This window comes from Pezoporus occidentalis, unplaced genomic scaffold (assembly GCF_034315485.1).
Source record: "Pezoporus occidentalis ecotype Australia unplaced genomic scaffold, CSIRO_AGI_Poc_V1 ctg13, whole genome shotgun sequence".
NCBI classification, from domain to species: Eukaryota; Metazoa; Chordata; class Aves; order Psittaciformes; family Psittacidae; genus Pezoporus; species Pezoporus occidentalis.
In genome coordinates, this window is record NW_026913103.1 from 9,029,813 (window position 1) to 9,056,031 (window position 26,219).

A 26,219-nucleotide genomic window follows, 5' to 3' on the forward strand; every position below is an offset into this window, starting at 1 on the left:
ACACCATGTATTTTGGGGCTTTTGAAGTTGAAGTAACTTACATTCTGCTAAATATTTGCCCACATAGTCACAGGTGGAGAACAAGCCTGGCAATAAGGAGGAATGAGGCTCTTCCAGGGATTCTTTTGGTATCGAATTTTACACAGACGGACCAAATCACCGAATGGCCTGGGTTGGAAGAGACCTTAAAACTCATGCAGTTCCAACCCCCTGCAATGGGCAGGACACCTTCCACTGGAACCTGACCTTGAACACTGCCAGGGATGGGGCAACCACACCTTCCCTGGGCAACCTTTGCCAGTGTCTCACCAGCCTCATAGCGAAGAGTTTCTTCCTAATATCTAATCTAAATCTACTCATGTTCAGTTTAAACCCATGCCCCTTTGTCATAGTTTAAGCCCAGCCGGTAACTCAGAACCACACAGCCGCTCGCTCACTCCCCCTTCTTCCCCCTGCACTGGCTCCCAGAGGGATGGGGAGGAGAACCAGAAGAACGTAACTCCCCCCAGTTGAGATAAGAACAGCCCAGTAACTAAGGTATAACACAAACCACTGCTGCTGCCACCAATAATGCTCCTTGTGCAATGTGGTGGCAAGACCCTGCTGGGCTGCTAAAGGCAGCTATCAACCAGAGCAAACATGCCACCATCCCAGGCTGTACCAGCCCACTTCAGGTTAGTCATGGCAAGTTGTCGTGGTTTAAGCCCAGCTGTAAATCAGAACCATGCAGTCTCTGTCTCACTTCCCCACTTCCCCCCCCAGACCCCTGCTCACAGAGGGATGGGGAGGAGAATCAAAAGAATATAACTCCCACAGGTTGAGATAAGAACAGCCCAGTAACTAAGGTATAACACAAATCACTACTGCTACCACCAATAATATTAACGATAAGGGAAATAACAAGGGGAGAGAATACAACCATTCACCACCTGCTGACCAATACCCAGCCCAACTGAGCAGTGATCTACCCCTTCCAGGTAACTGGCCCCAGTTTATATACTGGGCATGATGTGCTGTGGTACAGAATACCCCTTTGGTTAGTTTGCGTCAGGTGTTCTGTCTCTGCTTCCTCCCGGCTTGCCCTCCTCCCTGGCAGAGCATGAGACTCAGAAAGTCCTTGGTCAGAGTAAATATTACTGAGCAGGAACTAAAAACATCGGTGTTGTCAGCATTGTTCCCAGGCTGAAAGTCAAAAATGCAGCACTGCACCAGCTTCGAAGGAGAAAAATGACTGCTACTGCTGAACCCAACACACCCCTTGCTCTGTCACATGCCCTTGTAGAAAGTCCCTCTCCAGCTTTCTTGTAGGCCCCCTTTAGGTACTGGAAGCTGCTCTAAGGTCTCCCAGAGCCTTCTTTTCTCCAGGTTGAATAACCCAAACTCTCTCACCCTGTCTCCATAAAAGAGGTGCTTCAGCCCTTGGGGCATCTTCATGGCGTCCTCTGGACTTCCTCCAACAGGTCCACATCCCTCTTGTGTTGGGGGCCCGAGCTGAATGCTGTAGTTGAGGTCTCATCAGAGCAGAGGGGGCAAATCACCTCTCTCAGTGTGCTAGTCATGCTTCCTTTGATGCAGCCCAGTATACAGTTGGCTTTCAGGCTTTTGCTTTACAGCTGTGCTATAGCAACAGTGCCAGTGAAAGAATTAAACTGCTTATTCTGCAAAGTATCTATGGTTTTAAGTCCTTTCCAGTACCAGTCAATGCTTTTTTCTCTTTGCAGTCAGCATCACTCTCCCCTTTCCACCCTCCACACACAGGTACACACATACCCCCAATCAAACACTCCAGAACTTGAAAGGCGTAACAGAAGCAGCAGAAGGTAGTCTGAGTTCACATTCCATTAACAGCTCCAGCTCTTCTCTAATTTAAGTTAGAGGATTTCAACCCAGTTGTTCATCAGCCATGAGTTCAGAGCAATCATTGTAAATTTCAACGTATTTTGCAGAACACTATAGATATAGTGGAGAAGAACACACTATTCTTGCACGCACACAAAGCAGAGAAGTCATTTCTATATATATGTGGAAATGCCAACTCAAAGCCATTCCAAACTGACTATTATCACGCAGTTGCCCAGCCTTGTAACAAGGAACTATAAATGCCCTACACTTACTGGCAAAAAAAAAAGCAGTATTGTTAGGAGTTACTCAGAACCTATGCCTTCAGCAAAGATGAGAGACAAATGAGGGAACAGAATACTGACCTAGAAAGCCAGAAGTGGCATGGGGAAAAACAAAGAATAACTTCGCTCTTCCTTCCAATGAAAGATCAAGGAGGCACCAAATCAAACTCAGCAAATCAGAAGAAGCTACTTTTGCACGCATGCAACTGAGCTGGGGAATTCAGTGTCACATGAAGCTGTCGGTATTTCCATAACCCCCCAAAGTAACAAACTGAAGAAACTTCAATCTAAAGTTATTAAACACAGAGATAGCACCCCAATTTAATGTCTGCAGCAAAAGTTAGTGGAGGATGGGGGAGCATACTGGAGAGCACTAGCAGAAAATACTTATGCTTGCCCCATCTTTGCATTTTTGTTACCCAATACTCACTGTTGAAGACTGAATGTTGGACTTAACTCTTCAGTCTGATGGTACAAATACATGCCTCTGCAGCAAGCAGAACATGCTATCACTGTTCCTCTCATCCAAAATGCTTCCTGCTGCCTGCAGAAGTATACATGAAAATGTTTCTCTTCCTCCAGATTTCCTCTAATCACATATTCCTCTTCCCCCTATAGACTTATAAACCACAGGATTCCTATACAAATAGCTCACAGGCTTATCATGGGAGAGGGACCTGCAGGAAGAGGCTTCTCAATCTGAAGAAAAAACAAAAATACTGCCTTACTATTGCTGTGGATACAAAAGTGAGAGTTAGGAGAAAACCACTGCTGCCTTTTCCACCCCAAAAAGTGGGTTCCCCATAGCATCTGATGCTTTAAAATCTTATATAGAAGAGTGTTACCATTAGGTCAGTATCTGGCAAAGCTCCATGGAAAAAGGAGACAAGATATTCAAGCAAAGAGGTGACCAGAGTTGTTGCTCCCGCAAGTTTTCATCAAATTAGCACACAAGGGCTGGAGAAAGAGATTCCTCCATATCCTAGCACGTTCTGCCTTATGAGGAAGACTTATGCAGGAGAACTGCAGGGAGTGTTCATCAGTATCTATCTTCCAAAATATCTCGAAGTCAGCTCAGGACAGTAGTGCTGTCCTGTCCACTTGCGCAGTGCAAGACAGCCAAGTGCTGAAGCTGCAACTCACTGAGTAGAGCCACAAATGAAGTGTCAATACAGAACTTCCTCCGCACAGGACACTCATCCAGCCCTGCCTTTACATGGCTGTACTGACTAGCAGCCACTGCGATTCCAGTACATGGCACACTTACAAAACCAACTGAAGGGTGGAACAAAAGAAGGGAGACCCCTGGAATCCATTTAACCCCACATGAGCTACTTTGTGCACTAAGCCCATCTCCAAAGGCAGACATGTTTCACCAGGCCACAGAATACTGCCCCAGAGGTCTGGATGTCTTTCCCAGGAAAGCACAGCACACCAGACACTGGCCACAGCCGTATGGTTGATGGGACAGGTCATAGGCTCTTCTCCAGTCATAAGGCAAACATGAACTCTGCAGCTAGCATTCCCACAGCTAAACTCATCCACGTTAACCTCTAACCCATGCCCAGATATTACATGTGTAGTGGGAGTGTGCTAGTGGGCCAGGCTTCAGTTGTCAGACTGCATTAACCCTCAGTGGCACAGATGACCTTTTTCCAGTGACTGGGCTCATGTCCCAGGACTATTTACTTGACTCGTAATGACATTGCCGATTACTCAGGAGGGAAAGTGCCTGATGCAGCAGTTGCAATACATAGCTTCCAGGATAAGTGTTCCAGGCTGCTTAACATGTAACTAACAATCTAAAATCCTTTCAAGCATGGGTGAGCCCAAATAACCTTCTGTCTTCAAGGTCTTTGTAAGAATGGAACAATCTCCACCCTCCCACCTCCCCTCCCTTTACAGTCCTTGCCAGGTGCAAGGAGGAAGTGACTACATAAATGCAGCATTTCTGCAAATCCCATGAGCAGACAATACAACCTTTTGTATATGACTGGATTTTGTATTTAAGATGCCTGGAATGTTATCACACTAAGGGAGCTCTTATTTACAGCACAAACTCCAAAGGAGAAGGAACTATTGCTATCAGTAACTCAGGCTCTACTTGCTGCTTTTTAATAGCCTTCTTTCAGAAGATTTACTCCATACTTTTACATGGGCTTTGAGATATACCAGCATTAGATCTTTAGCTAATACAGAGTTTCAGCACTTGTGTTTAAGTTTGTGTAGCTGTAGTCAGGTATCTCTTCGTTGTTTTGCACAGGGCAGTAGAGGCAGCATAACCTGTTCTGAAACCTGAACAAATTCATACGTTAATACAGTACAACTAATACAGCTGCATTATGCTGCTAGAAGCAATAATTTAGTTCTTTAGGGAAGCAAAGTTTTAATTTTACCTAGCAACTGGGCACTAGAAAAAAAAAACTCAAATTGCTATTCTGTGATCTGCAGGAGACGTATGAAGAACATTATGCTTTCAATCTGCCTTCAGAAAATAAACTTGGAAGTGTCTCTTTGATCTTGTAAAAATATACAGGGTTTTTTTTTTTTTCTTTTTTAAAGTTTAGATCTTAAAAGTAGCAGCAAGGAAGAATGATTACAGGGAACTTCCATTTTGAAAACTTAAAATCTATCAGGGTCAATTAAAAAAAAGACCACTTTATGACTGATGCAGTTAAATACAGTTGATAAATCTGTGAATTTTTTTATTGATGCCACATGCAAATGAACTAAAACACTACCAATAGCTCTTGTGTTTTCCAACTGGAGTTACATACCAAAGCCTAGCAATGTTTGGAGGCACTTACAGAGCAGTAAGAGAAGCCAGTGCAACTATGCGAGGATATTTTTACTGCCAATAAATCAGTTAATTCCAGCAGGATAAATACATGTATCTGAGCATGTCAATTACAAAAATTGTTAAAATCACTGATAACAGTGCCCTGCAGGAGTTACTAAATTCTTTCAAACCCTTCCAGTTCAGGAGCTTTTAGAATTTACTGGCACAGTAAATTCACAGTGGAAAAAAAAAAAAAATAGGAGAAACCAAACACCTTTCAAAAGCAAACGCAAGACATTCCCAGCTTACCAGTTCACCTGCTTTCAATAACTCAGCCACAGTAACACAGGTGAGATCTTCCACCCTCAGGCTGACAGCAAGAGTGTTGGTAACATTAGCATTTTCTCTCAGGCTCTGACTCCCCAGTTGCTAGTCAGATCTCTCAGCAAGCAATCAGTCTATGCTCCCCAGCAAAGACTTCGAAGTTCAAATGAAGGTTAAATGGCAGTACAATGGGAGACTTGGCCCAAGAGAGAGCATTTTCTGTACTGTTTATCCTAAGTGCTAAATTTGAGAGGTAGGATTAGACTATATATGAAATAAAGACAGCCCAGGAATTTTTTAAAACCTCTTCATCATATTTCTATTGCAAGCTCTAGCAGAAGTTCCTAATGTTTTGCTTCAAAGGCTGGATGCCAGTTATGATGAACCTTCTTTTTGCTCCTTCTATAGAAAAGGCTATCATCATCACAGACATTCAAATTCATTAAAAAGGCAGAAATGAGGTGCCTGTTTCCTAACCAGCCTTCAAAATAGTCAAGAGCAATAACTTCAGCAGAGCCTATTTCTACAGAATTGAGGTATTTCTGAACAAGAAAAATGGTTATAGTTCTTCTGAGAATACTACACAAAGAAGTACAGTTGATTTTTATCCCCATTATGTTAACTGTGAGTAGGAAAGATCTTTACTTAACATAATACTCACCTTCCACATTTTTCTAACTCCTACTTTATTGCCTGGAACTTTCTAGCACAAACAGCCCAGCATGAACACAGAAGCAGGGAAGGAAATACTTCCCTACCACATCTGAAACAACCTGAAGTCCAGTTAGCTGTCATTTCTCATAGATCTGCAATTCAGCTTATCAGTTACTTACTTGCAAGCTGTCCCCAATTTCTGAAGAGCAAATCACAGCTGTCAAATTACATCAATTACAGGAACTGGTTCTGTTTTTACAGCTCAACAGGTGTTAGAATTTAATTATGATGTCCTTGAGTCCGAGACAAATTTCCAGAAGACTTTCTTCTTTCCTTTACTGACATTTCCTATCTACTGCTTTTATAGCCCTTCTGGGATTAACATTGAATAGGCATGCAGCAGTCTTTTGTAATATTGTATTTTTGCCTCAGTTCTCAGGATGTTTAATGCAGAATTCTTTGGGGAAAGGAATACAAGTCTACTACAAAAGAGGAGCAATAACATCTTTAGCAGATTGGGACAGAGCTGCAGACTATGCAAGTTTTGGATAGCAAGGCCCCAGCCTTGGCCCAGAACAAGAAAGTTCACGCTGGGAGATAGCCCAAGCTTCCACAGATGGTCTGTTTTCTATAGAAATAACTTCAGGAAAGCCCAAACATGGATATTCGTTTTTCAATACAAAAGCATTTTCCTAATTGAGAATCAACCAAGATTTCCCAGTCACACTTCAGTGGAAATATCACAACTAGCAATCCCAAACTAGCCTTTAGGGAAAAGCAGCAGATACAAAGCAAATACCCTTTCAGGGTATATAATCCTCACTGGTACTCTTCAGAACTTGGTAATTTCGGATCCAAGAACAAGTGAGAGGTCTGTCTCCCAATCTGTGAAACTCCTGACAAACCATCTTTCTTCTTCAGTAAGCTAAAACCCTAACTTTTCCATACCCAGGATGGCTCATAATATATATAGAAAATACATTGTGTCAATTGTTCAGTCTTTAATTATAAAACTAAGAAACTACGTCAAGCTCCCAGGAGAAAGTACTCGCACTATTTCCAGTCTTCTTGCCATAGCAGTTAAGGCAAAACCACAGCAAAACACCTCGCAGTCAACCCTGCCAAAGGATCATCATATAAAGTTCCCTTTACATGGGAAAAAAAGGTTTTCAGCAGACTTACAGCCTGTACATGAAACAAGCAGAAAATATGCTGAATGACTTCTCATTAGCAGCAGAACTTAAGTTCAAGTACATGTAAGTGAAGACAAGCCAATTCTGGCAACTCTAAGAGTGCTTCTTCAAAAACATGTTTTCAAAAAACCCTTTCCATCCCTGCCCCCTCCCTTAATGTTTTTTTGGGGGAACATTCTCAGCACTGTGATACTGTTCATAAATACTATTTCAAAATGTTCTGAAGGTAAACTTCCTGCTGTTAAATTTGTTACTACACAGTTCATCATCTGTAAAACATATAGAAGGGAGAGCACAAATTTCCACAAGCCAAATTTCTTTTCGTTTGCAATAGAAAATGGGTAGCTTAATAAAATTTTCAGAACCAGAAACGTAACTCTTTTCAGAAAATATTTATTCTAAGGTATACCACGGAATGAACAGGAATACTCTGAACTGTCTGGAACACGATACTCAGTATATAAACTGGGGGAAGTTGTCTGGGAGGCACCAGTGTCTGCTCTGGAACGGCCCAGCCATCAGTCAGCAGGTGGCCAGTGATGGTATTGTGCATCATTTGTCTTTGGTTTTATTTCTATTATCTAAATTTTCATTTGCAATTATTGTATTTGATTTCAGTTATTAAACTGCTCTGATGACTAACCCACAGGTTTTTACATTTTTTCCAATTCTCCTCCCCATACCACCAAAGGGGGAAGAATGAATAAGCAGCTGCATGGTACTTAGTTTTCAGCAGGTGTTAAACCACAACACACACTTAAAGAGTTTAAGTCTCCAATGTTTCTTTTAGGACTCTGGTATCTGCAACATCCCTCCACTGTGACTGAAACAGCTAATGCTCATTGCCTATTTTGTCAAGGTAAGTATACCAATTTAATGCTAACTGTATATTCTTCCTCTTCAATGATCTTAAGATTATTTAGTATGTTTCAAACAACTTACCAAGTCCAAAATAAGGTCTAAGCATTTATTTCAGTACATTCACCTCTAGCTGCTTTCCACACGTATAAAATAACCCAACTTTATTTTTTAATCCTCACTTGCAACCATAAAACTGGTACCATCATTGGTGGGACAGTGTTTCTTCAGTTACCGAGAACTCCAATCATAGGGGAAAAAAAAGTACTGGTTACTGGTCTGGTGAGAATACTGAAGTACGAAGTGTAGCTCAGGGGTGCCCCAAAGCACACATCAGTACTTCAGATTTTTACCTCCAACATAGCTCAATTAAACAGTAAAGCTGGCCTAGCACTGAGGCCTTAACTGGACTCCACTTAGTACTGTTTTCATGCATGCTAGAGCTGAAAGCAACATCAGCTTCTAACAGGAAAAAAGAAAGCTTTTACTTCAGTCCACTGCCAATCCTGCACTCTCCACAGTTACTGACATGCCCATTACTTCATATATTTTACAGCCCACAACATTCATGTTTCACATTTTTAAATGAAGATTGGTTGTAACTGCCAAGTAGTATTCAAATACGAATTAAAATCTCCTCAGGAAATTCCCAAACTGCTAGAAAGGCTCTCTATATTTCTCCTGTTTCTTATACTGGTCATCCTCAGACAGAATACTGAGCGAGGCAGACTTTCTCCCACTCAATACAGCCATTCTTCTGAGCATCAAACACCACTTTGTCCTCTGGAGCCTGCAGGAAGTTTGAGACAATGGCAGAGAGAAGTACTGTCTTCATAGCCCTCACAGCTCAACTGGACTATCAACTATAAAGGCACATGACATGAAAGAAAATGGAATTCCTAATTTTAATTTTGCTTTTCCAGTTTATATTCTCTGACGGAAACAGAGAAGGGCAGACAAAGTGCTTGTAATACCTGTTCTAACAAAAAGGAGAGAGAATGTAAATCACTGGACATACACATCTACATAGCATGCAAAGGCCTACCTCTGTACTCCACTCACCTTAAATTACAATTTGTCTGTTAAATTCTCTCATACTCCAGATGACAACTCAAAATTTGTCCTCTGAACTGTGGAGGGAGCATACAGAAAAACTACTGACCCAGTGTCAGGGTGGTAAACACTCTGCAATATATAGAATACCTTTCCTTGGGCAAAGTCTAACACTGCTTGCTCTGCTGTGTCCATGTTTGACTGTCAGAGTCTTACTCTCTACCAACTGCTACTTCAGTGCCTGTTTTTAATTGTCAACTCATACCCAAGCTTTATGTGGCAAGTTTACACAATTAAGAGCTGGTCTGCACCAGAAGGCAGCAACCCCAAAGCCAGCACACACCATCTGTGGCTAAGGCAGCACGTAATTGCTGCTCACTAGGATCAGTTATTTCTGGCAGGCTCCACAGTAGCCAGTGTACCCACATAGCAGCAAGACTGCTGTGGCAAGATAGCAGCTAGCTTAGTTTCGCTCACTTGCAACTGTTTATGGATCTACAGCCTCCACCGGCAAGACAGGTTCTTCAACAACGCACAAAACCTCCCACCTTAACAGTGACCTCACTACTTAAATTGAAGCAAGGCATTTATGCAGAATTACTCTTGTATCTTCCCTGTGGTTGCAAGGTCCTCGATTTCAAACCCACCACTCATTTAACTCAAAAAAAGGCTCTGTATTTTTTTGCCCATTAACCAGGACTGGCACATGGCAATAATCCAGAACAAAGTTTGTCTAGCCATTGATTTCTTGGACCACAGCCCAACAGCCATGTGACACTTGAAGCTCAACAGTAATGACAGCTAGTTCAAGACTTCCCCAGACTATTTAAAGCACAAAAAAGCAAAGTGCTTTCATGCAGTTTACTATATAATCGTAACTGAGAGCTTTAGATCTAGCAAGCTGTTTTGTAAAACTGAAGTTCAAGGATTTTTGCAGAGACATCTCATGCCACATGTTCCAAACCTGTCACACTAATTCTTCACAACTACATCCCCTATCTCCATCACTTGTGTAAAACATCTTTACTAGACTCAAAAGCATGCCAGAACTAAATATGCAAGTGGTCTGCAAAAATATCCCTCTCCTGCCAAGCAAAAAAACCATTACAAGTATTACTCTTTCCATCTTAGTTATAAAAATTGTTTCTGCACAATTTTCACTGGTCCTATATTCCAAAGTCTCTGGAGTATAGCATTATAGTTAAAACATTTGTTCATTTTTGTAAACATCACACTAGTATTTTTCATTGGTTACCCATCTTTTGCAGGCCTAAAGCACAAGAACATTCATAAACAGTGAGTCTGCAGCTAAACAGCCAATACGTCTTGCCACTGGCCACATCTACCTTTCCCTATGCTGAGGTGTATCTTTTAAATGATTAAACACCGCTTCTGGAGACAAGCCTCCACTGCCTGGTATGTACAGTAACTTTCTCTGGCACCTTTCATCTAATACCACCAGAGACCATTCCCAAAGTATGTTTTAGAACACACAGAACATGACCGATCTGAAGTACTTTGAGTACTGTTACTGCCACCTACATCCCGGACATTTTCTCTTATTTTACACTAGAAATCACAGTAATTGTCTCAGATCTACACATACCAATACCTCAAAAATTTCTACATTTCATATTGGCATCACTCCAAAGGATAAAAATACAGTACCTGAACATGCCAGAACACTCTTCTAGCCCCTGTAACTTAAGTCATACGCAGGTCTTTTCAAGCATCTACCAAAGTACTTAACAAGCATCACTGCTGTATCACCCGTATCTCTGGTCTTTAGCATCTTTCCTCCACAAGAGGCTGACCTAGCTAGGACCAGCAACTGTTTTGACTTACCATTCATGGAGCTTCATTAGATCTTGTCAACAGCACTCAGACTTTTCACAGAAAAAGTGCAGTGGGCAAGAGATAGAGACCAGTCCTGTCCCACTTCTAAAGTGCATAATCATTAATGGTATTTATGTTGTCCAGGAGTCACTCAAGTACAATGTGGCTTATCACATGTCCAGCATGTGCTGTACCAGTCAGAGCAACATGGCCATGTTGCCTTTGTAGCTCTTACAAAGCACAAGTTGTCAAGGAACACCATGGTGCAACTACAGACCTGATGTGCAACAGCTAGGTTTTCCACATCCTCATCTTTATTCAAGAAATAGCATGTACAAAACATAGCACATAGAAATATCTACCCTTCTCAATAGCATGTTCACAAAATAATAAATCCCACTGAAGGGAAAGCTGCTCTGTAGCTTTCTGAAGGTTCCAGCACACTGTGATTTACACAGCCACTTGCTGAAAAGGTGCAGCCTTTAGGCAAAGTCACTGGTTTCTGCTTGTTAGCAATAACCACAGCACAGGAGGTGCTCAGTTAGCCAACACATTCCCGGAGCTCAGACATATCCCTAGCATACATTTTAGTAGTTACATGGATACTTATTTCTGATATTCCCTATGCTTTAGGTGCCCCTACTGGTAATGTTCTGCTCTTCATGATACTGCCTAGACGGAAAATTAGGCTTTTCATGGGATTTGTCACTTAGATACAAGCACATGCCATGAGTATAGGAATTCCTCCAATTCTCAAGGGAGAGCAGTGCTGACATCCAGTGCACTCATTCTTGACTGCAGCCTATAAGGTAGTTTTATTTTGCTGCATTTTGAAATGATTCAGTTACTGTAGCTCTATCAATTTTTACGTATCCTGTCACTATCTCATTTCTTCCTTTATAAAGGATTTCTGATAAATCAGGTTTGAGTCATGCTTTAAGACAGATTACATTTTATGTACATAATGATTTGTCTCTAAAATCCAGTTTACTCTGTGACCAATTTACAATCCCTCAGTCTTCTGTGGAAGAGGGCCGATTTGCTGAATACACCAAATATGCTGCTACTGGAATACAGCCCCACTAGTTTTCAAGTGGCTGCTCAAAGCATGAGCTCCAATGTGTGTGCCCCGTTCTCCCACTGCTGACCTCTTTTCCACACAAAGCTAACATTGGCAGTATGCTTCTTGAAGGGCAGTTCCACTGTTGTGGTACTGGTTTTTTCATGCTGTAATGGCATAAATTTCCCTCTCCCCCACTAGACAGACTGCAACCCAAGCCTTGGACCTTACCTTTTCTGTAACCACACATTTCTCATGATACCTGTATATACTTCTTGCAAGTGTTTCATGTTTATGCTTCCATGCCACATCCACCTCATCTACTTCATCCCACCTCCTGCATGACCCCACCCTCAAAAAGCAGGCTCACTGGTTTGAATTTGAGTACCCATTTTGCTTTCTCCCTGTCTTTACAGGGCCTACCTGTGAGTTCCATTGTTTTATTACAGATCTTCAGTATCAGCAACTCTGCAGACCCTTATGATATTTTAAAAGGGCTAAATACCCTGAGGGGTTTTTTCACCTATTGAAGCTCAACACTGATTTCCCTAATATTGCTGCTATTCTCCCTACAGAGGGCAGCTCAATGTTTTGGAAAAAAGCACTGTTTTAAATATGCAGAGTGTGTGATTTTGGTTAACATGCAGCTTCTAAGAACAGTATCCACTAAACAAAACTTCAGCAGGCTTTTAAAAGCACAGCATCGCACTCCAAGCCAAAAAAAAACTCTTCCGGTGTTAACTCTTCCTTCCAGTTACAGATCATCCACATTTGTCAGGCAGCACTGGCAAAGTGTTCCAACTCATCACTGGAAAAAGAGAACAAGGCTCATTTGAGGGAGAAATTGCACTTTGCAAGTAAGACACAACACTATACATCAAGGTGTTACCATTTCTGTAAAAAAAAAACTAAAATCTCATAGAAGTTATAACACTTCTCAAAACCTTTTGGTTCTCATCTCAGAATCCGGATCCGTATTTGTTTTTTTCAGCAAAGAAATCAGGTTCGGGATAGGATCATCACAGATGAGACACAATCAATACAGAAAATGTAAATTTAATTAAACATTCTCCAGTCCTTTGATATATTTCAGTAATAATATACACTTAAAACCTTGCACGTATGTTTGAAAGCTAACCAAGGTTAGACACAGCTATCAGCACACACTGTGCCTTGGGGAAAAAGTGTTCTTAAATTCCAGTTATGTACAGAATTACTATACCAGTTTAACATATCAATTGATCAAATGTATTAAGAACTGTCATAATACAAAGAATTCCCTGAACTGCTAGAAGTTTAGACTTAAAATGAGAAAACATTATGAAGCTTTTCAACTACATACCTTAATAAGCTAAAAGCATTTGTTCCTACATTTTTGATAATTTTCCTCTAAAAAGAAAAAAAAAAAGACATTTATTAGTTCAGAAAAAATTCCTTCCATCTCTCAGAATACAACTTGCCATCTATTTAATCTCTCATACAGGTCATACTGCATTAATAAACATGTGCTGGACTAGTATCAGTATTCAGCACCTTTTGTGAAACTTGCAAGTGTAGTCATGCCACAGTATTTTTCCTCTCTTGGCAAGCTATTGATCAAATTTGCTATGAACTATGATAGGCAACTAGGCAATCAAGTATAATTCCCCTTTCCTATAAGAATCACAAAGTTCATTTCTGAAAATTTGTTAATACCAGGTTCTTAACATCTATCAAAGCATTAAAAACTCCAAAAGTTAAAACCAACCAACAAGCAGGCATTAAGTGAAAACCCCTGCATTCAGGCAACATTCTTCTACATACAACTCCTGCAAGCAACAGAACTTTGTACTCCCATATAAAGCTTTTAAAATAATCCACATTTATTGGAATTCAAGAGTTGCTACTTCCAGTTTTCCAATTACATCAGCCATGTAAGTCACTCCACTTCCTACTTGTAATATTGCCTGTCTAAACCATACAGCATTTTATATGTAGCACTGCTTCACAGGAAGTTTCACTTGCACATTTGAATTTTGCATACTGGACAAAGTCCTTCAAAAGAATAAAATTACAGATGTTGCAGTAAGTCAGGAAAATTAGAACTTGTCCTCACATTTTAGATTTTTAACATCTTAACTAAAAAGAATCTGTGGATACTCAAGACCCAGTGCAGTTAAGTGAGTTTCATTGAAGAAAAAGATTAAATTCAGATCTTTAGGTAAGAATGAAGTCCTTGAGAAAGCCACTAGGAGCACTCGATGCACAGTAAGCATTCACCAACATGCTTTTTGCCTGCTGCAAGCATGTTATCTAGCCCTTTTGAATTAGTTTAGCTCTGAAGATGTAACAACTTGAATATAATTACAATTCATTACAATTCACCACCGAATTCCACCTTTAATCATTAACATTACTTTTTCTAAATGCTCACATCTAAGTGAGTCTCTAGTTAAAAGTCTCTAAGAGGGTCAAAATGCAAACGTCATCACTATCTTTCAAACACCAGCACAACAGTTCCTTACTAGGGCGCTTTTAATACTCAGCTAAGGTTTATTTACCCACTAAGACATGATACCTCAAAATTACAGGGGTCTAGCATTTCCTCCTCTCCTATTTAAAGGCATTAGCTTTTGCAATAACAGATACCCATGTCAACATGGACCCAAGGCAAGTTTAAATAATGCACCAACATCCTTATTCACAACTTGGAGCATGGTAGCATCCAGGCTATCCACAGGGATAGCAGCAAAAGTAACACTGAGATAATGACTGAAAGATTAAGTGACTTTTGAAAGAATTAAGTGGTTTCATCTCAGTAGCCAGATCCATACAAAATTTCTCATCAGCGTATCAGGTTTGGCAGTTTCATCATGATTCACCACTTAAATACTGGGAATTGTAACATAAGTCATACATTCCACAAAATAAATTGTGTCTTCCATATGTAGATGAACTGAAAAGGGACATTACCAGTTACAAAAATTTTCAGCTCCTTTATCAATGTTACCTCTTTATCTGTTGCACTACAGTTATCAGGAAATCTTTCATCATGACACCTGACATTCCCACTGTTAGAAACTGCTCACAACATTGAGTAAAATAATTACAATATATTCATGCATAGCATAGTACAACCCATTAGGAACAACCAAATTTTACTCTTGTGGATCTTACTTCCTCCCAGCTATTGGCTGTAAGCTTTGGAGTCAAATTAAACTGAATGCAGATCCTGAAGTTATTTCCTGGCATCTCCAGAAAGTGAGAATATCAACTATCATTGGAACCACATTTGCCTGTATATATTAACAGGTCTCTAGATGTCCCCTTTGTTCTCTTTCTCCTAAGCACTTTCTTAAACTGATGTCCCGATAAAGCTCAAATTAACATTTAAGAGCCATCCTGAGGTAATCTTTGTCAGATTTAGTATGAACACTCTGGACAGGCTTATTTCACCAGCTCTTCTGACAACGACCCAAATACACTGTACACCAGCTCCCTAGCCTACACATTTCTAGACCAAGTATGCCTGAAACACAATGCCACCTCAACTGTAAAGCTGACGACACACCTAATTTGATCATATGTGAATTTTACTCATCTATTTATCATACTAATTTATCCCCACTAGTCATTCAAAACATACATAGCTTTCAAGAAAATCCACTTGTGTGTAACTATTGTGCTACTCCTGATAGTGCTTCCATGAAGGACTGAAACTGGAATTAAACAAAAATTACCTGTTAAAGTTGAAAATGTGCCTTACTGCGGTCTAGCATAATCTCATATTACTATGTCAGAAGAATAATCACCAAGTACTAAAAATCCAATTTTTCACCCAGCAATTTAATACTTCAAGATGAAATTTTTTATGCACTAGGAAAAAAAAAAAAAGTACCCTGACTTGGGTTTTGGATCCTTTTGCAATCATTACAAGGTCTGAGGAATGAAGGTATTTAAGCTTCTATTTCAAAAATATTTATGAGTGGCACATATTCACAATGCAATACCACTGCCTTTAAATAGTCTGCACGATCATTAACTCAATAATTACATTCAAATATGATAATGTATGCAGATTTACTCCAACACATGCCCAAGGCCAGACAGCTAACCTGCACCACCTCCAAGATCAGTATAATTTAGCACAAGTTAACCGAGTGATTTATCATGTAGATCTTCATGCTTATGCCATAGCAAAAGAAATGAAACTAAGAACAACTGACCTAAGGGCTCACTTTAGCTCAGTGAAGAGCACAGAAAAAAACATCAAATAATTACTCCTCGGTTTAATGGAGGCTAGCAAAACACAGCATACTCTTAACCAGTTTTCCTTTTGTCCCAAGCAGTAGCAATAAAAAGATAACCCTCTAGCATTTAACACATACTTTTGAGACACAAAAATACAGAAATCAAGTGAGAAATTAAAGCATTTGTTATTTTTATCAACAACAGAAATGTGGTGTTACTTCCAGATCAATAAAATTAAAAACTCCAGAGCCATTACCTTAATGCTTCTACACTGGACACCACTGAAAACTGCTCCATCATACCTAAAAACAAACAACACCTGAAATGAGTATATTCTTAATCACCAGACCACTAAGTTACATACATTGAGACAATCATCAACAATCTCTCAAGTCTCAGAAGCAATAATGTTGTCTTAATTTTCAGCAGGCCTTTTAGAAAACAACATGAAGCCAGTTTCAAGTAACAACGGAGTTATGAGCCACATCCACTTGAAATCCCATGTTTAAAGTACTGTAGAAATAGCTGCATGTGCTATTATACTTCAGTCCGAAGGATTTTTAATAATTCATAATCTCAAGGTTTCAGTCCTTTATGTACTGATTTCAACTGATTTAGCGAATTCAGTTTTCAACACATAGCAAATATTTAAATCTACCAACTTAACCAGTCAAAGAAAACATAGGAGAAAGTATTTGTCATATTCTATACTTAATATACACACATTCCAATAATGTTTCTCTATCTGCACTACATAAATCAAATAGATATATCCACCATTAAAAAATAACCTATTAAACATGTTTTGCTTCAGATTACAAAACAAATTTAAGCCATGGAAAATCTCAAGCTTGCTTATTACACCCAATAACCAAGCATTACACCAATGGCTTTTAAAAATTGATTTAGAAATTTTACTGTTCAGTAACCTAAGATGTGACTCGGGCTATCATTAGAGAAGCCAATTCTACACAGAATGAATGTGCCCCACGCCTTCCTACACGAATGCACCCATTTCCTAATCTTTGTTTGCAGATAAGAGCCTAGGATCCTACCAGTATTTTCTTATTGCATTTCTTGTTCTTCGAGAAGTACTAAGGCTCAGTGACATCAGCAACTCCACTTTACTCACTAGAACGCCTCATGCCCATGGTGACGTTTGGGTCGATTTCATTCCTCAGCGTCAGCGAGTATTTTAAGTGTGAACTCAAATGGCAAGGGAGTGAAAAGAAAGGCAGCACCACCCAGGCAAGAGGCTGCTCCCGACCCCAGCCGATGCCGCCTGCAAGCAGTATTTCTCATATCATCAGCCCCTCAGGGCACCCGAAACGCCCCCGCCGCCGGCCGAGCCTTCAAGCGATCAAAATGGCGCAGGCCAGTCGCGCCTCGTCGGGCGCCGCCCTCTTCAGGGCAAGATGGTGCCCGCCGCCCCCGCTGGCCCCTGCCGCGAACTACCGGCCCCAGCGTGCCCCGCGCCGCAGGACACCGCTTCCTGCAAGGGAAACCGGCCACGCTACGCTACCATCTCCCTCTCCGCGGAGGCGCGCGGTGTGCTGGAACACGTAGTGCACCCCTGCATCCACGCTCCTCCGCGACGGCGGCAGCAGCGAGGAGCCATACACCGCGGTGCGGCCCTGCCGCTAGCCTTTACCTAGCCGCGCCCGGGGCTCCAATGTGCGCGCCTAGCCCGGTAGCTCCAGCCTCAAGCACTAGGCAAGCGGCGCCCCGGGCAGGCCTCCCCAGCAGCCCAGCATAAAAGAGAAGCGCAGCCACCCCGCAGCCCCACTCGGGAAGCGGCGCACACCACAGCCCCAACCACCACTCTGGAATCCCCTCACCCACCACCACAGCCGCTCCGCAGGGAAAGAGGGGGCGACGGGCCGATCACAGCCTTTATATCTGCTCTGCAGGGTGGGAACGAGGCTGGCTCCGCCTTCCCTCCCTGCGAGTCGAGGGGCGGGGCGGATCGCGCCCGGGGCTGGACTTCCTGTGTGCCGGTGCGGGCGCGCGCGGGTGAGGTAGTGTTCCGTCTTACAGTCTGTTAGGGGCTTCGTGGCTGTGGCCAGCTGAGCGGGAGGGCAATGTCACCGCCCGGGCTGGGCGGGAGGCTGCCGTCGGCTTGGCTGCGCGTCCTCCGAGGAGCCTGGAACACGGGGCGGAGGAGAGAGAGCGGCTGCCCACGGTCTCTGGTGATGGCGTGCCCTGAGAGGGACGGACAGAACGAGTGCTCGTGTCCGGGCTTTGGTCCCGGTGCTGCTTGTGCATTTTGTATTACAAAGGTTTTGCACAAAGCGCAGAGCTGGCAAATGAAGGCAGGAACCTGACGCAGCTTCGCCTCCCAGGCAGATCAAATGCTTTTCACTGAGTGCTTGTTTCTTCTATGTCCTGTTACTGTTCTCTAGGGCTTCAAGTAGTTAACCTATATTTTTTCCTGAATGCCTCAGCTTTCCTTCGTCTCTAATTAGATGTTTCTGAAACCTTAACCACAAGCACACCCTTTTCCTTTTTGGAAACAGCACACAACGCTTTATATTTGTATAGCAAGACATCAGGGCTGAAAAATCTCCTATTACCCACAACAGTCAGAAAAGCAGTTTTTCACTCTAGAAAGTGTAAGAATGCTGTTCCACGGTGAGCCAAAGAGAGGGCTCCCCCAGTACCAGTTGTTAACTTCCAACGTTAGCCACTGGAAGTTGCACATCAGTCAGAAAGCAGCTCAGTCTCCAGATGAACCAGCCTCCTGTACTACTGTGGGAGCCCTGGTGAAAGAAGTGCGAGCAGGCATTGGGATACAGTGGCCATAGCAGGAGTGCTGCAGCTTAGGTGGTGTTTAAAGCGACATGAAACCATATCCCAACTTCTTATTAATGGAGGTCCTCATTAATCGTTTGTAAGAAGTTAACTTTTTTTTTGGTCTGCCTGTTTATTGAGAGGCTTAGTGTATCAACTTAGTTGAGGAAGCCAGGAAAACCAATGAACAAAACCAGGGAGCTTCTGAATTTAGCTCCCTGCAAGGCTGCGCATTCCCACACAGTATACACACTGGTGGTGGGCTGTGAGGATGGAGGCACGGACCCAGAGGTAGAGTGCAAGCTGGATCGTTTATTGAACAGATTACATGATATTTATATGCTTCCAAGCAATTAGCAAAGCACATCTGTGTTTGCCTTGCGGTTACATCAGGTGAAAGGTCTATCTGATTTTCTTATTGACATCCTCTTTCCAGTTCCGACGTCCTTGTTCCTTGCCAGTTCCAACATCTTCCAAGTACCAGTCAGGGACAGGTCACTCTTAATTGCCTACTGTAGTTCTTCCTTCTCATGGTCACTCTTAATTGCCTACTGTAGTTCTTCCTTCTCATGGTCACTCTTAATTGCCAGCTGTAGTTTCTCCTTCCCATGGTCTCTGACAGCTTTGATACATTCCAACCCCCACAATTCCCCCTTCTTGTTTTTGCAATGCAGTATACACATGTCTTTCAAAATCTTAGGATAACATTCACTGCATACATTGTAATAAACAAGGTACAACACATATAATGGCAAAGAGAGCAAGCAAAAAGATCATTCCTCCCTTAACCAAAGTCAATAGCCACCCAGTTATACCCCAATTAGAGAAAAGTGATGATAACCAATCTTTATCATCCTCCCTTAGCTTCATTACACTTTTACGGATACTTTCATGTATGGATTCTGAATGGTCTGACAAATTCATGCAACACATTCCTTCCAAAATTTCACACCCATGTCCATGTGCTAAGAGGAGAAAATCGATTGCTGCTCTATTTTGCAAAGTTGCATGTCTTATAGAGTCAACATCAGTGAGCAACGCAGAGAGAGTGGATGCTGTAGCATTAGTTTGTTTAGCAAGCCAACATCCTAACTTATTCAAGTTGCCAAAGCCTGAGCGCTAGCTACTCCGGGAGCTAAAAATGAAGCAGCTATTATTTCACCTGGGTTCCAAAAATATACTTTGTCATCGCAGCTCGGTTGAAAAGCATGCTTTGACCTTCGAGAACGCAATCCTCGTTTATTTATTATCATAGTGTTATTAGGGATAAACATGCCTAAGGTCCCTACTGCACACGGGCCATCCTTTATATGGGATAGCACCCTTTGCCAGGCCCGATCGTGTGGCAGCTGAGGCATGGACTCTGTTTCTGGCTACAAACAAAATCCCTTATTGAGTGAGCTTACAGGATTTTATAGTATTCTGTTTAGCGGTTAGTAGCAGTTAGTTCTTTTGGTACCTTTCCATCACAAAACAATCTTATCGATCATGCACTCTTTCAGCCAATCACATTACTGTCCACACACCTTTGCGTGAGTAATTATTTCTAAACATAGTTCTCTGCTATCACTACTCATTACAATCCTCTTGACTACACATTCTTTATCTTGTCTTAAGCATCCTCCTGTTTCCAAATTTACAGTCCTCAGAAATTATCTTGATCTTTCTTCGGTTCCACCCGATGTTCTTTCTCCACTTCTTTCCGACTTGTCCCGTTCACTTCTCCCAAGGTTTGTGGCTGATAAGAGTCCAGATGTCCAGGCTCTCATCCAGCTCTACTGGCACAGCTTCTTGTGCAGCATTCCCCTCATCTCCCCCTTCTTTATAAACTAACGAAACATTGTTAATAGATTTAGTGAACAAACGATTTATACAAGCAATTAAACAAGGAAGCTTGATTAAAATACACAGAGATTTTTACATAGGTTAATGCGATATTAATAATGTTTTTCAAGCATGCACTGATGCCCTATTCTGACAGCAAACTTTCCAGCCAATTCCAGCTACTCTCCACTCACAACTTCTGAACTCCGTCCTTTAGGTTTTGAATTACATCATGGACAGACTCAGAATGACTAGACAGGTTCACGTAACACATTCTATCAGTCTTTACAACCATGTCCTTGAGATAATAGCAAAAAATCTATGGCAGCTCTGTTTTGAAGGGTAGCGTGTTTGACTGAATCGTTATCTGTTAAGAGACCATGGCTGTGGGTGAAAAATCTCCGGGGCAGAGGCTGGGTTTCGTCCTGCCTCTCACCGGGAGGAGTGGACCCCGCGCCTCCCCGCAGCGCGCATCTCGGCGGGCGCAGCGCGTCCCCGCGCCTGCCGGAGCGCACAAAGGCGAGGGGCGGGCGAGCATCAGAGCCCTCTGCCCGCGGGCAGGCAATGGGGAGAGCCCGCCGGAGCCTGCTGCTGCCGCCGCCGGGCGAGTGAGTGAGGTCGCGGCATCAGGGAGGTGGAGGCGGCGCGCCCGTGCTCCGCAGCTCCTTATCCCACCGCTGCCACCAGGTGCAGCCCCTCGGTCGGAGGGGAGCCCCCGCCGCAGCCTCCGTTCGGCTCCCGCGGGAGCGCCGTTTTCCTCCCCGCCGTCCAGCCCGCGGTTCGCCTCGTGACGGACGGGACGTGGAGCATTCAGGTTGTGGGGCAGGCTCACAGCACCTTGATTTTCCGCTTCTTTTTTAATGTTTTTCCACATATCATGCGGGTCAGGGAGGTAGAGGTGGAGTTCTCTGTCAGGGTCGATTACTCTGGGCTCAAAAGGGTCATCTTTGCCTGGCTCATTTGCTGTTGCAGCCTGTAGGCAGATATCTTCCCACAGATCGATAAGCACCGGCAAAGCTTGTGTCTCATGACAGCCAATGCCAGGATCAGGCGGGAATAGATCTGGCTCAGTTTCTGGGACTACTGGTCCCGGGTGTAGAGGATCCGGAGTGTTCCCATAGACTGAGTGCCGTATGGCCAGCAATTTGGGGGCCACTGCGTCATCCTTTGTGGTTGCGTCCCAAAGGTAGACCCCAGTCTTGTCCCATACTCCCTTTTGATAAATATTAGTTGATGTCGCCTCTGGGGCATGGGCCGAGCCCCATATTAATAAGTCTTTCAGTTTACCTTCATTTACAGTAACCCCCTTCTTTCCTAGGAATTTTACTGGTACTCTGTACACAGATTTGTCCTCGGGGTATACTGAGTTTCCCATGTTCCCGTTCCCAGCCGCTTACCTCAGTCAGAGGTATCGGTTAATTGCTGCAGCCTTTCAGAGTTCGGCTGGGCTCCTCACCGGTAGCCAAGTCACGGCTCTGTCTTGTCCCTGTTCGGGCGCCATTTGTGAGGATGGAGGCACGGACCCAGAGGTAGAGTGCAAGCTGGATCGTTTATTGAACAGATTACATGATATTTATATGCTTCCAAGCAATTAGCAAAGCACATCTGTGTTTGCCTTGCGGTTACATCAGGTGAAAGGTCTATCTGATTTTCTTATTGACATCCTCTTTCCAGTTCTGATGTCCTTGTTCCTTGCCAGTTCCAACATCTTCCAAGTACCAGTCAGGGACAGGTCACTCTTAATTGCCTACTGTAGTTCTTCCTTCTCATGGTCACTCTTAATTGCCAGCTGTAGTTTCTCCTTCCCATGGCCTCTGACAGCTTTGGTACATTCCAACCCCCACAGTAGGCAGTGCTGGTTATAATGGGTGATTGCCTCTTTTGAGGACCACACAAAAGTGTGCCTGCCTGAAAAGCTCAAAAAGTCTTTGGTGGTTTTACACTTTGTTAAAGAATGCTACAGAAAATGATGGACCACAAGATGGATTCTCAAAAGGAGAGTCTAACTGCTGGGAGCAGATAAGGAAAGTCTGGAAAAGTGACTTGTAAATTGTTACAATATCTGGCAATTTTATTCTTTAAATTACTGAGATTACTACTACCAGGAAAACTAAATATTTGATAAATATTAAGCCAGTTTTCTTTGGCAGCCCATGGCAGAGGATGTCACTCATTTTCTCTCTGCTTTTCTTCTTCTGCATCCACTTTATCTGTCTGAAATGTTCCCCTTGAATGCAAGCAGCGTGACCCAAATGACAGACTGCAAGCTGCAGCTGGTTCACCACCTTCTCTGTTTAGAGGCATGAGGAAAAAGGTCTGTGCTGCCTTTTTCCCTGCGTGCTGCTTGAGCTGCTGTTTCTGTAGGAGAGAAGCTATAGCATCAGAGAATAGTTGTTAGTGCTTCAGGCAGGCTCAGCCGCTGAACTTGGGCACAGGCAAGCAGTTTACCTGTTATTATCTATCCGTGTCGCTGAAAACATTAACCCACCCTTCCTTACTGACATCAGGGTTGAAGAGAAGCAAAGCAATCACAGCCATGGCTAAAGAAAGAAGGCAGCTCCTTACCATTCCTTTCCTAAGTGCTAAATACACGTCTTTTATACAGCACCTTTGGAGGGCTTTTATTCCAAGGGGAAAAATAGGGAGACTCATAATTTAAGCCCAGAGTACATCACATAAAGCATAATCAGGTACTGTCTTAGTTTACAGTTGATAATAACAAAACTGTAAATAATGAGGTGACTAAGGGCCTGTCCAGGGCTGCGGGATACTGCTCTACCAGTTGAGCTTTGCAGGAGAAACACAGGTGTGCATGTACTGAAGGGAGCCTTTCACCGTACAATGTTACACATGCTAGCTTTCATAATTTGCCAGAAAAACTCTTCATCTCTCTGTTAGATTGCAGGGTATGGGTTCACTAGCAATGTCTGTGCGTGCACTGTACACAAACTTACGGCTAAGGAAGCATGCCTCATTTCTTAGCATCACCTAGGTCCGCTAGCACTAGACAAGTTTGTGGGTCGAGTGAAGCACATCTTTGTTGTAGCTAGGCAACAATTACAGAGCTGGAAAAAATTAATCAAAGCAAAATAAAAATGTACACCACAATTACAGATTATATTTAAAAGTAAGGTTCCTTCTTAGCTGCCTTTCTTTCTCCTCTGTCAGGTTTCCACATCTTTAACCTATATTCCAAGTGTCTGAATGAAGGTGCGAGCTGTAGAGCTACACCTGAGCCTCACAGTCCAGTCCCCAGAGAGATCCTAAAACTATATAAGCCTGGTTGCCATAAAGCATTAGTTTATAGATGAATCACTTCTGAATTTAGCTCCCTGCATAGTTGCGCATTCCCACACAGTGTAAGCACTGGCGGTAGGGAGTGCTGGTTATGAGATAATAGGTGATTGCCTCTTTTGAGGCCCACACAAAAGTGTGCCTGCCTGAAAGGCTGGTGGTGTGGCTACCTCCAGGACTTTTCAGCTCCAGGCAGCTCTCTCACAAGTTCTCTGTTCTTGTTTTAAAGGATTCCTCTGTCTTCTTGTTCTTTCTTTTTATTTCTCTCTCACATCACTTCCCTTCTGCCCTATTTTAAGTCTGGCTTCTTGGATTTTCTCCAATAGCTTTGCAGCTTTGATGACTCACATCTCTTGGTTTGGTTTGGAGTTGTTACCAGTGCATCCTTTGGGGTGCTGAGTTTCCCTCCCCTCTCACCTTCCCAGCAGGAAGTCTATTGTATGCAGCTTTAATTTCTTCCTTCTCAGAACAGATAATACTCACTGTAAAATCCTGAGCTGACTTTGCCATACTTCACATTATGCTTCAGAAAGTGCTTGATTTGGGAAACAATTTCATTTATCTTATGGTTGTGGCCCTTAATATTTTACAGAGAACTCTTCTCAACTCCCTCTCTTTGAGTTTTTAGTCATTTTAGTGTCACAGAATGTCAAGTCTGGTTTTTAAGTGATAAATGAAAGCATAAAAACATTAGAACGGCTGCACAGGGTCAGACCAGAGGTTCAACCTCCCCTCTCCCAGCGTCCTGCTTCCAGCTGTAGTCAAAAGGATATGCCTAGGGAAGATGTTGAATTTTGTGTGTTGCTGTTATGCATACTCAGTTTTTTAAGCTCCTGCAGCTATTTATGCATCAGCAATGAATGGTTACTGATTTTTTTTACCCCTCTGCATACCATCTTTTTCAAATCAATTCGGTAAGTTCACTAGTACAGGTCATGCAGGGTTCTGTAGCAGTTTTTCCCCCCAGTGAAAATGAACCATTTACTTCTACCCTTTTACCACGTATCTCATGTCTGCTTAGTTTCCCTAAAATCATTAGCTAAGAGGCTCCAGGGAATCTCTGCACTAGATCATGTTACCACATGCCTGTTGGTGAGAATCACAGAATCACAGAATCCTAAGGGTTGGAAGGGACCTCAAAAGATCATCTAGTCCAACCCTCCTGCAAGAGCAGGGTAACCTAGAGTACATCACACAGGAACTTGTCCAGGTGGGCCTTGAATATCTCCAACGTAGGAGACTCCACAACCCCCCTGGGCAACCTGTTCCAGTGCTCTGTCACTCTCACAGTAAAGAATTTTTTCCTGATGTTCACATGGAACCTCCTATGCTCCAGTTTACACCCATCGCCCCTTGTCCTATCACTGGACATCACTGAAAAAAACCTAGCTCCATCATCCTGACACTCACCCTTTACATATTTGTAAACATTGATGAGGTCACCCCTCAGTCTCCTCCAAGCTAAAGAGACCCAGCTCCCTCAGCCTCTCCTCCCAAGAGAGATATTCCATTCCCTTAATCATCTTTGTAGCTCTGCGCTGGACTCTTTCAAGCAATTCCCTGTCCTTCTTGAACTGTGGGGCCCAGAACTGGACACAATATTCCAGATGCGGCCTCACCGAGGCAGAGTAGAGGGGGAGGAGAACCTCTCTTGACCTACAGAATCAGGTAAAACAGCACATACTCAATTTGATCTTTTAAAAATCAAGTATCATGTGAACTATTATGACAAAATAAAAGTTGTAAAACTGCATTCCAATATCTGGAATTACATCTAGATATGATAAGTACAGATCTCAGGGTAAGAAAGAGGCGCTCCCTTTGAAGTGGATATTGGAATGTTTCATTTGATTAAGAAAATATGCTTATTATTTTACTCATGGTATGTGCATTAAAAACATACTAATATTTTTTATTGGTATAGATGTAGGAAAATGTAACTACATTATCTACAATGCTAATCTGTTAATTTTAATAAATTCAATGTTGTAGCAAGTTTTTAGATGGTGCATTAAGTCTTCCCTTCTATGAAACTTGAGTAGACATAGGTGTTTCTCAAGTCTTTTTTGGAGAATTTTATTTCCATTTTGTCTTGTTCTGAATAATGCAAGCTCTCCAGGCCAGGATAGTGCGTTAGCAGGTTTTGTGAGTACATCTTGCTCGTACCAGGTCAGTTCTCATACAGGAAAATATCAAACAGC

The 26,219-nt window shown here is 42.6% G+C and overlaps 2 long non-coding RNA genes and 2 other non-coding genes across 5 annotated transcripts in view; 1 reads left to right on the forward strand and 3 right to left on the reverse strand.

The window, feature by feature from the left end:
• LOC134158438 (uncharacterized) overlaps nucleotides 1–26,219 on the forward strand; it is a 411,508-nt gene that overhangs the window by 196,206 nt on the left and 189,083 nt on the right. The window lies entirely within an intron of this gene.
• On the reverse strand, nucleotides 11,113–17,990 carry LOC134158421 (uncharacterized). 2 transcript variants are annotated; one of them, XR_009962758.1, is made up of 4 exons: nucleotides 17,243–17,990; nucleotides 16,367–16,412; nucleotides 13,223–13,269; nucleotides 11,113–12,688 (listed from the first exon to the last, which is right to left on the reverse strand). It is a non-coding gene; the product is annotated as an uncharacterized LOC134158421 (long non-coding RNA). The 2 variants fall into 2 exon arrangements; XR_009962759.1 differs by having other exon boundaries at nucleotides 17,949–17,963.
• Nucleotides 12,837–12,908, reverse strand: LOC134158496 (small nucleolar RNA SNORD50). The gene has a single exon (XR_009962799.1). It is a non-coding gene; the product is annotated as a small nucleolar RNA SNORD50 (small nucleolar RNA).
• LOC134158497 (small nucleolar RNA SNORD50) lies at nucleotides 14,672–14,738 on the reverse strand. The gene has a single exon (XR_009962800.1). It is a non-coding gene; the product is annotated as a small nucleolar RNA SNORD50 (small nucleolar RNA).